Genomic DNA, 15,981 nt, shown 5'->3' with positions numbered 1-15,981 from the left:
ACAAACGATTTCCGGACACTGGACATGAGTTGAAATAATAAAATAAATAAGAACAGTAATAAACAAGTGAAGGAAAAATATATAATGTGTGTGTTTATTTGGCAAAAAAAAAGCAAGCAAAAAACAATGACAATCCTGATATACAACAGTATATGTGTATGTGTATGTGTATATGTATACATATACGTGTGTATCTATCTATCTATCTATCTATCTATCTATCTATCTATCTATCTATATATATATATATATATATATATATATATATATATATATATATATATATATATATATATATATATATATATATATATATATATATACATGGTGGTTGTCTACTCCTTACACAGAGTTTGACCACCTCCTGTACCTACACCTTAGCCCCTTCATGGCGTCTGATGTGGCTTTTTAAACCAGACAATGTTCTGAAAAAACACCCACATAGATTGCACCTCTGATTTGAAACAATACTTGCAGGTAAGTTCTGTTCATTGTGGAGCTTAATATGTCTTTTAAGATGCCCATTGGATTTGCAAACCTTCTGGCATACACCACATTCAAAAAAGGTAGAAAATAACGAGAGTGAGAGAGAGAGAGACAGGGAGAGAGGGAGACAGAAACATAGGGAGAGAGAAACATAGGGAGAGAGGAAGACATCGGGCGAGATAGATAGATAGATAGATAGATAGATAGACAGAAGAGTAAGAGAGATTTGGGAGAGAAAAAAAGTTTGCTTATACATACATAATGTAAAACTACAGAATAATAATAAAAGTGTAATTGAAGAACTGCTCAAAGAACAATTGCTGCTTTGCAAATATTTAGATTTATACTACATGAAAAGAATGTATTTCTCAAAGATAGTATTTATGCAGATAAGAAAAATCCGAAATATGAATTTTTAAAGATTGATATGTAGGAAATGCAAAAGTACCCTTTTGACCGAAGTAAATTTAATTGGAAACAAGACAGAGCTGGAAAAATGACAAACGACTCTGTTTAAATGATGTCAAGTAGGCTTCAGAGAAACTCAGTTCTCGTGTGCGAAAATCAATTTTCACGACAAGTGGTTGACCTTTTTATTCATGTGACGTGCAAAATAGAATAGCATGGATTTTTTTTTGTTTGTTTTTTCTCTTCAGTATTTCAACATCCATAAGAATTCTCTGCATACGTATATATCTATATATATATATAATTAAATTAGTCAGCAGTTTAGCGATGTTTCACCAAAAAGGAAAATTATAATTGTCATCATATATGACAGCGTGTGTTAGAACAACTACAATGCTAGAAATAAGAGCTAAAGCGCTCTGATGCTGTAGTCAACTGAAGAGGTTTGGGTCTTGGAGCCGAAACCGTCAACCGTATACGGACATCATGACTGCCGATTTCGACCGTTTATGGTCGCTGTCAGTATTTATGTATACAATTATGTGCATTGACTGCAGTACCAGAGCTCTTTAGCTCTTATTTCTAGCCTAGTATGTTTTCTAACACCTTCTATCATATTTATTGACAATTAAATACACATTCACGCGCGCGCGTACGCATATGTATGTATGTATGTTTGTGGTGGTTCAATTTTATTTTAAGATTTCTTGCCAATAGAGGAAGAGCTGGATCCAAGGTTCTTTCATTGGCATTTCAACATCAACAAGAAGGTGTTTTGTTTGTATGTAAGCATGTATATATATAAGCGTATATATATATATATAGGAAAATGTAAAAAAGCCAGAATGCTGAACTGGGAGCATAATTTAATGAAGATTTTTTCTAACCGGTTTTCATTGCGATGAAGCAAATTATCAAGAAGGAGAATGAAAATGTTTTTTTACAAAGAAGTACAAAAAAGTACAAAATGAAGAAAATAATATATAAAACAATAATATATAAAAAAAATAAATATACCCATACATTATATTGTCTTTGAGCTTTTGTAGTTCAATAGTAGTTCATGTATAAATTGGTAGGAAAAATAAGGATGCATGAGAGTTGAGAGTTTTGTTAGGTTTAAAAAAAGGGTTAAAAGTTTGTGTTAAGCAGGAAATGTGGTGTCAAAACAGGAAGTGTGTGTAAGGGGAGACAAGTGTTTTTAGTTAGAGTTATGAACTCTTTTTTTCAAAACAGGAAGTTTGTGTCTGTTCATAGAGAAATAAGGTCACTGAGGGGTGTGTGTGTTAAGAAATGGTTGGAATTTTTCTATGAAAAGATTCTCCTTGTTGATTCTTTCTTGTGTGGAGATTCTGTCTTTACATTGATAGAAAGGGAATATAATGAATTTAGGGTTTTTGTTTCTGGCGCAAGAGTCTATGTGGCCACTGAGTGGAATTTGGCGGTATTGAGGGAGGTTTATTTGTTCCTTATGGACAGCTACTCTTCTACGTAATGGGAGGCTCGTCTGTCCGATATAGAAGTTTTGGCAACCTGCGCAAGTAAGGACATAAATGAGGTTACTCGAGGAACAAGAGAAATTGGTTTTAATTTTAAACTTTGTTCCTCGTTTGAAGGTAAATTCAGAGCCTTCAAGTAGGTAAGGGCAGGTGCCACAATTAGGGCGTGCACATTTTTTAACTGATGGGGGTGGAAGTGGTGTATGTAGTTTGGAATTGGTTAATAATGTTTTTAAAGATTTGTGTTGCCTTTTGCATTTAAGGACTTTGTGTGTATTAATGATACATACATATATATATATATATATATATATATATATATATATATATATATATATATATATATATATATATATATATATATATATATGTATATATATATATATTTATTTATTTATGTGTTTCAGCCAAGTGGCTGCGGTCATGCTGGTGCACCACCGTGATTTTCACGTTCCTTGCATATATATGCGAGTAAAAATAAATACAAAAAAGGTGGGTTTTTTTGTATGATTGTGTATAGAGGAATATATTATTTAGTTTAAAAGAGTTCCAACACTGTCTGTTTTTTATGTTTTATTTATATTCCTGCAGAACCAATGTGGGGTATAGAATATGGAATATACAATATATAATATAATATACAATATATAATATAAAATAAAATAAAATAAAAATGGATGGCACCATGAAAGAAAGTATTGAATGTAGATGAAATATTGAGTGTTCAATATAAAGGATCAAATATATAAATATATAAATATAAATATATATATATATATATATTAGAGAGAGAGAGAGAGAGAGAGAGAGAGAGAGAGAGAGAGAGAGAGAGAGAGAGAGAGAGAGAGAGAGAGAGAGAGAGAGAGAGAGTCTATTGTTAATTGCCGGTATAAAAGAACATTCAGTACTATAGAAGATATTAATAATATTTGGGTCGAGTCATTTTGTTGATACTCTGAGTTTCACCTATAGGTAAACAGGATCTAGAGTCTGTTTACCTCGCAGGTGAAACTCAAAGTAGCAAAAGTCAAACTCTGAACAAAAATAAATATTCTACAATAAGAAAACAATGTGCGTATCAGAGTTGTAGAATGCAGCAAAGAAAATCGCAAATAATAATTTTTAATAATTAATGTATGGGAAATGAATCGTGTTAAACACCTAGTTATCTTTTCTCTCATGGTATGTGAATGCAAAAGATTAATTGTTGATGCCATCAGATAATCGCCCATGCTCATTTGGAATGTGTTGCAATTATTATTATTATTGTTCAGTAGTTTTATTTTTATAACGTGCTTTCACTTCACTACCGAGCGCAGCTCTGTGCGCCTTGGGTATGTGCTGTGGTTTGCTGTGGTGCTCTTATGTTTACTGTATTGAAAGTGTTTTGCGTAGAATGTGTGCAGTACCCAGTAGTGCAATTTTCTGTATGTTATATGTTATTATTATTATTATTATTATTATTATTATTATTATTATTATTATTATTATTATTATTGTTATTATTATTATTATTATTATTATTATTATTATTATTATTATTATTATTATTATTATTATTATTGTTGCTGTTATTATTATTATTATTATTATTATTATTATTATTATTATTATTATTATTATTATTATTATTATTTTAAATTATTGTTATTAACACCACCCAAAGTAATCTCTTCAGTAACGTGTCGGACCACCATAGCTCACTCGCGGTCAAGGAGTGTTGGTCAACAAAATTCATCTGCTTCAGAGGAATTTGGCCAGATGACCCTAAGTATTTTTTTTCCTTCTTTGAATACCTTCGGTATAACGTTAAATTGTATCTCTATCTATCTATCTATCTATCTATCTATCTATCTATCTATCTATCTATCTATATTTGTAATTCTTTGATAGGTATATGTCAATTAGTTCGTTGAGTAAAGCACATTCACATTTGGGTTACTTGAAATCATCAACAGTTAGAATATATTTTCTCTGAATTTACATCACGAATTTCGTATTGTTACTTCAGATAATGATTGATGAAGGAAACAGAAGATAGATTTAGCACTAGTCTTTATTCAGTACGACAATCGTTTCCACCCATCCTGCAACTGTCCGATGAATTCGTAAGTGCCTTTCTTATCGTTGATTTTTGGTGTCGCATGGCCAAAAATTACCGGGAATTTTTTTAGAGACACTTTCAAATTTATCAGAATATTGAGGCTGAAGATTGGAATAGTGAAATTTCCATTCACTTAACCATGAAACGATTCGTATCCAATTAACTAAAGGCTTGGTTTGTTTACGCTTTTCCCTCCGGTTTTTTGTTCTATGTGTGCCATAAATATCGCCATCCGCTTTAGAGAAAAATTTGTAGTTTGGAATCAGTAGTTCTTTGACTGCTATTTCTAAATTTTCAGTATGTTGGAGAAGCAACTCAATTGCTAATCCCTGTATATTTATAATGATAAATAGTTTTACCGATAAAGGTTTTTTTCATACTGAACTACTTGGCAGAATTGTTAATTATTAATTCTATTATTAATTGACGATCCTCTGCCCTTATTCTTGTATATTTTATATTTGATATCTCTAAGTTAGATGGCTAAACCGTAATCCCTTCCACACGGGACTTTTTTCATACGGGACTATTTGTGACGCACATGGAATAGATTTTCTTTGAGGTGAGGTGCCTGAACTCGCTAGCCGATGAATTCGTAAGTGCCTTTCTTATCGTTGATTTTTGGTGTCGCATGGCCAAAAATTACCGTGAATTTTTTTAGAGACACTTTCAAATTTATCAGAATATTGAGGCTGAAGATTGGAATAGTGAAATTTCCATTCACTTAACCATGAAACGATTCGTATCCAATTAACTAAAGGCTTGGTTTGTTTACGCTTTTCCCTCCGGTTTTTTGTTCTATGTGTGCCATAAATATCGCCATCCACTTTAGAGAAAAATTTGTAGTTTGGAATCAGTAGTTCTTTGACTGCTATTTCTAAATTTTCAGTATGTTGGAGAAACAACTCAATTGCTAATCCCTGTATATTTATAATGATAAATAGTTTTACCGATAAAGGTTTTTTTCATACTGAACTACTTGGCAGAATTGTTAATTATTAATTCTATTATTAATTGACGATTCTCTGCCCTTATTCTTGTATATATATATATATATATATATATATATATATATATATATATATATATATATATATATATATATATATATATATATATATAGTACTTGACTAAAAAGAGAACTGTGATTACAGAAGCTCTATGGATTTCAGTTGCACGAACACTAAACACTACATTACACATCTCTGTATCGGAGTACAATGTGAACTGTGATGACCACACAATTCTCCGAATCTATATGTTATACTACAAAAGTTTATTATATATGTGTGTTTGTGTGCGTGTGTGTGGCTATGTATGTGTGTGTGTGTTAGTGTGTGCGTGTATGTTTGTGTGAGCATTTACACGTATACATACATATGGACGTGATGCACGCCGTGCGTGTATTCTTTGGTATCAGATCAGGTGTTAATCTACACAGACAAATATACAAATAAATGTAGTGAAATGTATTTTAATGGTTGTTTTACTATTATATTTTACATTTTTATACTTTATACCACAAACTTGAATTCTAAATAACAGAACGTTCGCTTATATTTGTAAGAGAAGCAGAGTTACATCTGTAAAGCTTGTTCTAATAGACATAGCTATCGCATTATTCTCTTCCTTTCCATAACACAATTAATTGAATATTATTCTGAAAGAAACTATTTTCCAAGAAGCCTCTCAGCTGGGGAATGTTTGCACGAACAGAATGCAAGTCCGCTTATCAAAGAATCACTAGAAATTCTACCAAATTGATAATCCGGTGAGACATGAAATTATGTCTTCATTTTCATTTGATACAGGAATTACAGTTAAACTATATAATGAAGGAAGAATACATGACAGAGGAAGTAGAAGTCTTCATAAAATAATTATAATAAGGTTTAACAAAATTTTAATTTGGTACTGGAAGGTTTAAACTTCTTATGAAGCTAATCCACATATTATCAACGGAATTCATACATAGACAAACATAGACAGAAACACACACATACACCCCCACCGCTGTGTGTTGAGGTTATTTTTGTGTGGTTGTCTTTCTCTGTATGTACATGTATCTACGTAGATACATACATTTTAATACAAACTATTTAATTTTATAAATATAATTATATACTCTTTTACTCTTTCCGGTCATTTTGACTGTGGCTATGCTGCAGTACCGCCTTTAGTCGAGTAAATCGACCCCAGGACTTATACTTTGTAAGCTTAGTACTTATTCTATCGGTCTCTCTTGCCGAACCGCTAGGTTACGGGGACGTAAACACACCAGCATCGGTTGTCAAGCGATGTTGGGGCGACAAACACAGACACACACACACACATATATACATATATATATATATATATATATATATATATATATATATATATATATATATATACATATATACGACAGGCTTCTTTCAGTTTCCGTCTACCAAATCTACTCACAAAGCTTTGGTCGGCCCGAGGCTATAGTAGAAGACATTTGCCCAAGATGCCACGTAGTGGGAATGAGCCCGGAACCATGTGGTTGGTAAGCAAGCTACTTACCATACAGCCACTCCTGCGCCTATATATTCATATATATAAACATATATGTACGTGTGTATATATGCGTATATATATTATATGTGTGTGTGTTTGGGTGTGCTAAGATATTGAACTGCAGCCATGCTTGAGCGCTGCCTAAAAAGGTCTAGTTGATTAACCAATCACTTATGATTTCGGTGTTTATTCTATCACACCATTTTGCCGCGCTGCAAAACGAAGGTAGGCAAGTAAACCGAAACCCGTTCCCATGCGGTGAGAAAGAAAAAAAAACACACAAAGACTCGCACGTGGGCACTCAAGCAAAATTGCCCAGAAACACACGCACACGCGCGCGCGCACACACCCACGCACATGTATATTAACCAGGGGCTTCCATGTTATTTCCGTCAACGAAGTTCCCATATAATTCATTGGTTGGCTTGGGGTATACTAGAAGACACACATGAGCCACGTAGTGATACTGAACCGAAAACACATTCAAAATGAAATTCTTATGCGGAGAATCAAATATGCGACACTTTATTTCCCTTCACTTCCTCAATAGCTCCTCTTCAACTCTACCTTCCCTCCCTACAACACCCTTTATTTCACCCTCCCTCTTCCTTCCATATTTCTATATATCTATCTATCTTTCTGTCTGACTGCATGTCTGTCTGTATGTGTGTGTGTGTGTGTGTATGCGTGTGTGTGTGTGTGTATCAAATGTTTCAGTAAGATATAACGAAACGTATGCTGTAAAAGATTATACATACATACATCTATTTAAACTGAGGTCTTCGACTTGCTTGATATTTCAGTTACCTGAAAGTTCTCTGAGCGGGTAAATGGCTGTAACTAAACCAATCATACAGAACCATATACAAGCACCTCGCACACACACACACACACACACTCATCCAAACCTTTATGCGTGTGTATATATTGGTTTCTGTGTTCCCTTTTCTCTATATTTATATGCATGTCCCTATTTTGAACAGATTCTTTTATACTCTAGGCACAAGGCCCACAATTTTGGGGAGAGGGCTAGTTGTTTAGATCGACCTCAGTACGCAACTGATACTTAATTTATCGATCCCGAAAAGATAAAAGGAAAAGTTGACCTCAACGGAATTTGAACTCACAGAGTAAAGACGGGCGAAATACCACTAAACATTTCGCCCGCGTGCTAACGTTTCTGCCAGCTCACCGCCTTCGTAGTTCGAACGCATTATATCTCCTTATTTGCCAAATGTTAGCATGATTGACCACGAGTGCATTTCACACTGTCGACAACATTTAAGAATATTTGGAGATGATTTAATATGTTGCATAATCAAGCTCACTACTACCACCCTCTTTCTATCATTATCATGCTCATATCTTCTTGATTATGATTTTAATTAGTGCATTCACCTTTATGAATATTCCCTTATGGAATTTCTCCTACGCAAATTCTGCTCAGTGTCAACAGGATTCACCGCTATTAAGACCATCAACTCCACCAAAGCCACCATCCCTGGTGTAGTAGTTGTGGCCATCATCGTTGTCATCGTTGGGAATATCGATCTTGTCATACGTCCTCCGGCTCTTTCATTGTGCGTGAGTGACATGAGAGTAAGCGGAAGGAGCGTGTTGGAAAGAAAGAAAGAAAAAATGAAAGAAAGAATGGACGAAAGAATGTGAGTTATAGGTGGGGTGGAAGGAGAAAGGAAGAGAAGGCCGAGGCGGACGGGGAGTGAGGCAAAGGGAAAGAGAATGAAGCAGCCAGAATGAATAAATAATATTTAACATAAAAAGAGAAATAAAAGAAGAAGAAGAAGAAGAAGAAGAAGAAGAAGAAGAAGAAGAAGAAGAAGAAGAAGAAGAAGAAGAAGAAGAAGAAGAAGAAGAAAAGAGAATGATAAAGGAGTATGAGGAGAAGCAGAGAATGGAAGAGAGAGAGAGAAAGACATAAAGAAAGAAAGACAGACAGAAAGAAAGAAGTTATAACGTGCCTGTCAATCCAATTAATTCTCACGTGGGCCCGAGGTCGGAAACCCGCTTTGAAGACGTTAATGGATGGAATGAAGCAGGGACTGCGTCAAATTTGACTAATAACGAATTCTAACACGGCCACGCTGTCACATATATGATAAAAGGATTAACGAAGATTAACGTAGCACAATGTATTACTGCTAGTTCAATTGTGACCCCTGGATGGAAACAACATTAACTAACTCAGGTGGAACTTTTACTCAGAATATACAGGGATGTAAACAAAGTGATTCCTTATGTTGTCTTGCAAACAACTCACACGTCTAAGTGCTACCAGTCGAGACGTCCGCGTGCCGGAAGCCAGGTAGTGTATGGCGTCATCAGGAGAAAATGCGCGCCGTTTCGGGGCCTACCACTCGACGGCATCAATGCGTTCCGGCTCAACTCCGTAATATGAAGCCCCGCTTCTTAGATCAACTGGTTATTAAATACAGCTCAATATTCTTCTAGCCATCGCTCATCGTCTCTTTTTAACCAAATCCGGTGTCTAGCCTTTTCCACTGTAGTTTCGATATCGGTCATGGTGGTATTTACTCTATGATGAGTTAGGTAAGATGTTATAAGTAATATTGATCAGTACTACAAGACAGTTCCACCTTTTAGACACAATTTGCAAAAGGGTTGACATTAAACTGCAGTATCCAAACCTTATTTCAGGTAAGTCCAGGTTAAGTGCCCGCAGAGCACGTTCACCACTTATGGCTACCGGGCGTCATCCACTTTACTGCACTTTCGTCGCTCAGGCTACGTAAGGAATTCCTAAGTGGGTATATTTTAAATAATTGATACGGAAGATGGAGTGTAACTAAAAGCTTTATTTAGCACAACAAACGAAACAATTACTGTGCTAAATAAAACTTATAGTTATACTCCGTCTTCTGTATCAATCATTTAATATATATATATATGTATATAAATACCATTACTCTCCGATACAATATTTTAATATATATACGTACATATCGATATCTATATCGATATCTATACATATATACCATTACTCCCAATCTATATCCTGAGTGTTCAAAATGTTTTACCTTTCATTTACATTTCTTCTAACATATCTCTTTGCCTCTCTTTCCTTAATGTTTCATTGTCAGTTCTTCCTGTTCCTGTCTTTCCCTACCCTTATATCATTCTCTAATTATGTGTAACACTTATTTTACTTCATTCCTTCATTTCATCGCGTTTCTTTCTCGTTGCTTCCTTCCTCTTATAATCTTTTTCTTTCACTTTTACAACTTTCTTTTTCTTGTCCCTTTTCATATCCCCCTTTTTTTTAAAACTTTAACTTTTTCTTTACTTTCAACTCCTTTTCTTTCTCTCACTACATTATATAATCCTCCAATGTCCAAGCGCATCTTTCTCCGTTCTTTCAGCTTTCTTCCTTCTTTCTTCTCCGTTGCTTAATCACGTTATTTTACTCTACCATGCATTGCACTTCGATATTAAAACACACACACACACACACACACACACACACACACACACACACACACACACACACAGACACACACACACACACACACACACACACACACACACACACACAGTGAGTAACTGCTTGTCTGTCTTCTTGTCTGTCTTCCTATCTGTCAATCGGTCTACCTGTCTGCCAGTGTGTCTTTTTCTATCTAACTTTCTGATTATCTCTGTTTCCCCTAATTTAGATATATTCATCTCTCTTTCTCCCTCACTTTATATATGAATATATGTATCTCTCTCTCTCTCTCAATATATATATACACAAATATTCATACAGGTATAAATTATATATATATATATGTCTGTGTGGTAAAAAGCTTGCTTCTCAACACCATGGTTCTGGGTTCAGTCCCACTGCGTGGCACCTCGGCCAAGTGATTTCTACAATAGTTTTGGGCCGAACAAAGCCTTATGAGTAAATTTGGTAGACGGAAACTGAAAAAGCATGTCATATATATATATATATATATATATATATATGCGTGTGTGTGTGTGTGTGTGTGTGTGCATTTGTGTTTGTCCCTCAACCATCACTTGACAGCCGATGTTGGTGTATTTACGTCCCAGTAACTTTACGGTTCGGCAAAAAAGACCGATGGAATAAGTATTATGCTTAGAAAGAATAAATCTTGAGTTCGATTTGTTCGTTAAAGTCGGTGCTCCAGCATGGCCGCAGTCAGACGACTGAAGCAAGTGAAAGAAGTAGAAGAAATAAAAGGAATTTATGTAATAACGAGATATTCAGATATACATACATACATACATACATACATATATATATATATATATATATATATATATATATATACACATATATATATGTATACATGTATGTATGCATATATAAATATATGTATGCATGTACGCATGTATTCATGTTTGTATGTATATATGTATGTGTGTGTGTGTGTGTGCGAGAGTGTGTGCGTGTGTGTATGTGTGTGTGTTTCTCTTTCTTTCCATGCTCTCATTCTCAATGCTGCACACATTAATATTCATATTTTATTCGTTGCATTTATCAAACCTTTTACTAAATATTTTCAGTTTATTTTTGTCCTTTTTTTTTGTTTTCTTATTCTTTAGAATACGTTTCTTATCCAATAAGAAAAAAATAAAAAACAAAAATCATCTAAGATGAAATTTAATAACAAAATACAATAAAAATCGGTATGAAGAGAAAGAAAAGCAAGAGCTACTCAAGAGAACTTGGTGCCCTATGGTGTTCCGTTTGTACTATTACTCTTTGAAAATGTGATCATGACCAAGGGAAATGATTTAAATATAGTACAGAGTTGCGAACCAAGAATGTCGTGAGCGGAACTGGGATAAAAGACAAAAAATATGAAAATACTGAAGTAATTAGATTACTAAAATAAAAACATAAAAAGATTGAAGTATAAATTGGAAAATGGGGAAAATTAATTATAGCCGAGATATTCTTCATGGTTGATTATTCGTACGTGTTGTAACATAGAAATTTGCAGTTGGAGAGCGCTATGTGAACTTTCCGTCGGCTAAGTAACCAACTGGTGGTCTGGTTGTGAATACATGTTCAGCTTTTCCTGCAGGATACTTCAAAAGATGTTGATACACGACTATTACACGATTATTCGAACTAGGGCACATATGCTTATGTATACATGTGCATGATTCTGTGAATGTATATAGGCATTTGTATATACATATATACATATACATATACATACACACACACACACACACACACACACACATACATACATACATACATACATATATATATATATATATATATATATATATATATATATATATATATATATATATACACATACATATATATATATATATACGTTTTCTTGTGTGTGTGTGCGTGTATTACTATGTATTTGCGTGTATCTGTGTGATGTTTGTATGACTTTATATATGCTTATATAGGTAGCATATATATGTAAGCATGCCGTTTTTATGTATACTCGCATACACACGTGCCTATACACCACCGAATATACACCTTCCTATATACACAGACACAGACACTCAGACACACACACACGACACACACATGCGGAGACTCACGCACAAACACGCGTACGTGCGTCCACATATGCAGCCACAAGTTTCCAGTAAAAGCGCCTTTGGCGGATTTTTGCAGATTGCTTGGAGAGATAACGTGAATAATGTGGAAGTGTTGAAGGCAGCTAATATATTAAGCATGGAATATCTCATGCGAATTAGCAAAATAAGAAAGATATGTTTCATAGTTCATACAGAAGATGGAAGAAATCCAAGCCTTCTACAATATAGGGAATATACTCTAGGAAAAAGACCTTCTTACAAACTGAAGTAAAAATGAAAGGACGACCTAAGATCGGATGTGAAGACAGGCAATATTCAGCAGATAGTTTTGGAAAGTATTGGAGGCGAGAGCGTATCACGAAGAAAAATGTTGCTGTATGCATTCATACATTTTCAAGCGAATCGCTCTATACACACAAAATTAAAACAAGACGCAAAGATAGGAGGCCTTGTATATCAATAATTTCTTTTAATATTCAAGCCTCGAAGGAATTTGCTTCTGTAAGACAAAGTTTGTCAGACAAGACTACATGGATATTTGATAGAAATTATGTCTGCTAATTATTCTTTGAATGTCATTATTTTGGTACATATTGTACGCTGACTTTTAATATATATTTTGTATATTTGGATTGTTTGTTGGCTACTTTATCATTATTGTTTTAGAAATACTGATAACTTATTTGAAATATATATATGTATATATATATATATATATATATATATATATATATATATATATATATATATATATATATATATATATATATATATATATATATATTCTAACCAATAACTACTTCACCTACATACATACATACATACATACCTACATACATACATACATTTCAGCGTACATGTGCTTGTATGTGCGAGTGTGTGTGTGTGTATGTAACCAACTTAACCCGTTACGAACAAGAACACGGAATTGTGTTTGAATTTTTGAAAAACAATTTAGTTATTCTTCACGTAAAGAAAAAGCAAATATTGTCATTACTATGAACAACAAAATGTCGAGAGAGTTTTTAATGTTATTATTCACAACTCTTTCTTTCTTTCTTTCTTTCTTTCTTTCTTTCTTTCTTTCTTTCTTTCTTTCTTTCTTTCTTTCTGTCTGTCTCCCCCGCCCCTCTCTCTCTCCGTAGTCGTAGCAGCAGTTAAACGGAGATTAGCAGCTTGCCGTGCTAGCTACTGACTTTTAATGTCTTTCGTCCTCAGATTGTTCATTGCCTTTGTGTTATCAGCTGCTGGCCGCCGTCTCCTGCAGCGTTAGTCAATGTTCTCTGTCAAATGGTGAAAGTGTGCTGAATTTATAGTGCTGGATAGGGTCAGAGAGAACAGCGTAATAAGATGAGAATGCTGCTGCAGCCAACCCTAGGTGAAGCAGTTATTGGTTAGAATATTTTATTACGTGGGTCATATTCTAACGAATCGCTTTATCGCGTGAAAAGACTGACTGCTGAATATTCCCGCCACAAACCAATTCATTATTTTTAAAAGCTAGAGAGGAAGGCGTTGTCTAATGAAACTAATTGAATCACACACATAAACGATAAAGATTGTGTTATTTTTTTCCTTTTGTTCTTCTTGCCTTCCATCAAGTTGACTCTGATGAATTAAGCCTATGAACAAAACAGTAATGCCATTCCTGCCTCGCTTTCTTTTCTTTCGGAACATAAGTATACTCCAAACTCCATTATACCATGTATCCATTTTAAAGGCGTGTAGATATGGTTTGTAGAATCGTGGTTAATAATTGTAACCATTCCAAGTTAACATCTTCAAGAAGTTACTTATATTTTTTGCAAATATATGAACAGAAGTCGATAGAGTTATTCGCTGATACATTCGCCCTCACCTGATAACTATTTACGGCACCTAATTACTTTTCAAATGTGTTTATCATCCATCTTATTTCAGATATTTAAAATTTGTATATTTTCAATGTTTTCAATCTCTCTCGTTTTTATCATACCTAATGCGCCCACTATGATAGGTATCGTTTCCGTTTTTAGATTCCACATTGGAGTTACCTCTATTTCCAGGTCTTTGTATTTTGAAAGTTTCTCCTTAATTTCTCTCTCTCTGTGTATTGGCATATCCCATATTATGGTTGCTTTCTCGTTTTCTGTGCCCTTTTCTGGCGTGTGCTTATACCCACTTTTTTCTGTTGTTATTCCATAGTGTTCTTTTTCTTCTTCTTCTTCTTCTTCTTCTTCTTCTTCTTCTTCTTCTTCTTCTTCTTATTATTATTATTATTATTATTATTATTATTATTATTATTATTATTATTATTATTATTATTATTATTAGTGCTTTATCCTACATAAGCCTGATCTTCTTACTTCTAATAATATCGGTTCTGTGGCATTTTTACATACTATGCTATGTTGTTTTCTTCTGCTCTAATGCTGTGTTCGCATCCAATAAGTCCTCTCTCCCTCTTTTTCTTGGTACATACAGTCTGTCTGTGTCATATTTTGGGCGGAGTGTCCCATATGTGGTTACCATATCTATTATTATTATTATTATAATTATAATAATAATAATTATTATTATTATTATTATTATTATTATTATTATTATTATTATTATTATTATTATTATTATTATTATTATCATTATTAATGCAGCAAGTTGGCAGAATCGTTAGTATCGCGGGCGAAATGCTAAGCAGTATTTCACCTGTTTTCACGTCCTGAGTTCAAATTCCACTAAGATCGACTTTGCTTTTCATCCTTTCTGATATACACTAGCGTGACTTCCGGCTTTAAGTCTTCAGTTCAGATTTCATCCAGATCGAGTTTTTTCTTTCTATCCATTCGGTGTCAATAAATTAAATACCAGTTCAGCATCGGGGTCGATGTAATTGACTAATCATCTCCGCCTACCAAATTCCAGGCCTTGTGCCTATAGCAGACAGAGAGAAATAATGCTAATCCTCACAGCATATTTTGTTCTTGTTAGTTCTGTAATGATGCCAGACTTAAAATCGGTAACACTTATCTTGACTCTTTAGAATAGAACATGGTATTTCGATGTCATTGTACCTTTTCACATTTCCTCCCTTTCTGATCCCTTCTTAAACTTCTTTTCAGTAGAATTGTATTGCGAAAGTAGTAGACATCTCAAACTTCCTTACACTCCTTATGCACTTGAAATATTCTTACAAAATCATTATTTTTTTCCTTCTTCTGTCGACAGATAACGTGAGGTACTAGAATGAAAACGAGCTATAATGTAATCAATTAGCCAACGAGATGCTGATTCATCCACATTTCCCAATTGTTACTAATTAGCTGATTAGTGCTGTACACGATGTCCCCCATCCCTTACTTTATCCTATGCACTTAATTCAATAAAATCTTACTCAGCCTACAGATA

General features: G+C 34.0%; 1 protein-coding gene across 2 annotated transcripts in view; it reads right to left on the bottom strand.

Moving 5' to 3' along the window:
• LOC106877299 (metabotropic glutamate receptor 8) overlaps positions 1–15,981 on the bottom strand; it is a 619,894-nt gene that overhangs the window by 492,867 nt on the left and 111,046 nt on the right. The gene's annotated exons all lie outside the window — the stretch shown is intronic.

Source organism: Octopus bimaculoides, chromosome 3 (assembly GCF_046866305.1).
Source record: "Octopus bimaculoides isolate indiv1 chromosome 3, ASM4686630v1, whole genome shotgun sequence".
NCBI lineage: Eukaryota > Metazoa > Mollusca > Cephalopoda > Octopoda > Octopodidae > Octopus > Octopus bimaculoides.
The sequence above is the reverse complement of the archived record's forward strand: the minus strand, read 5'-3'. Positions and strand labels throughout refer to the sequence as shown.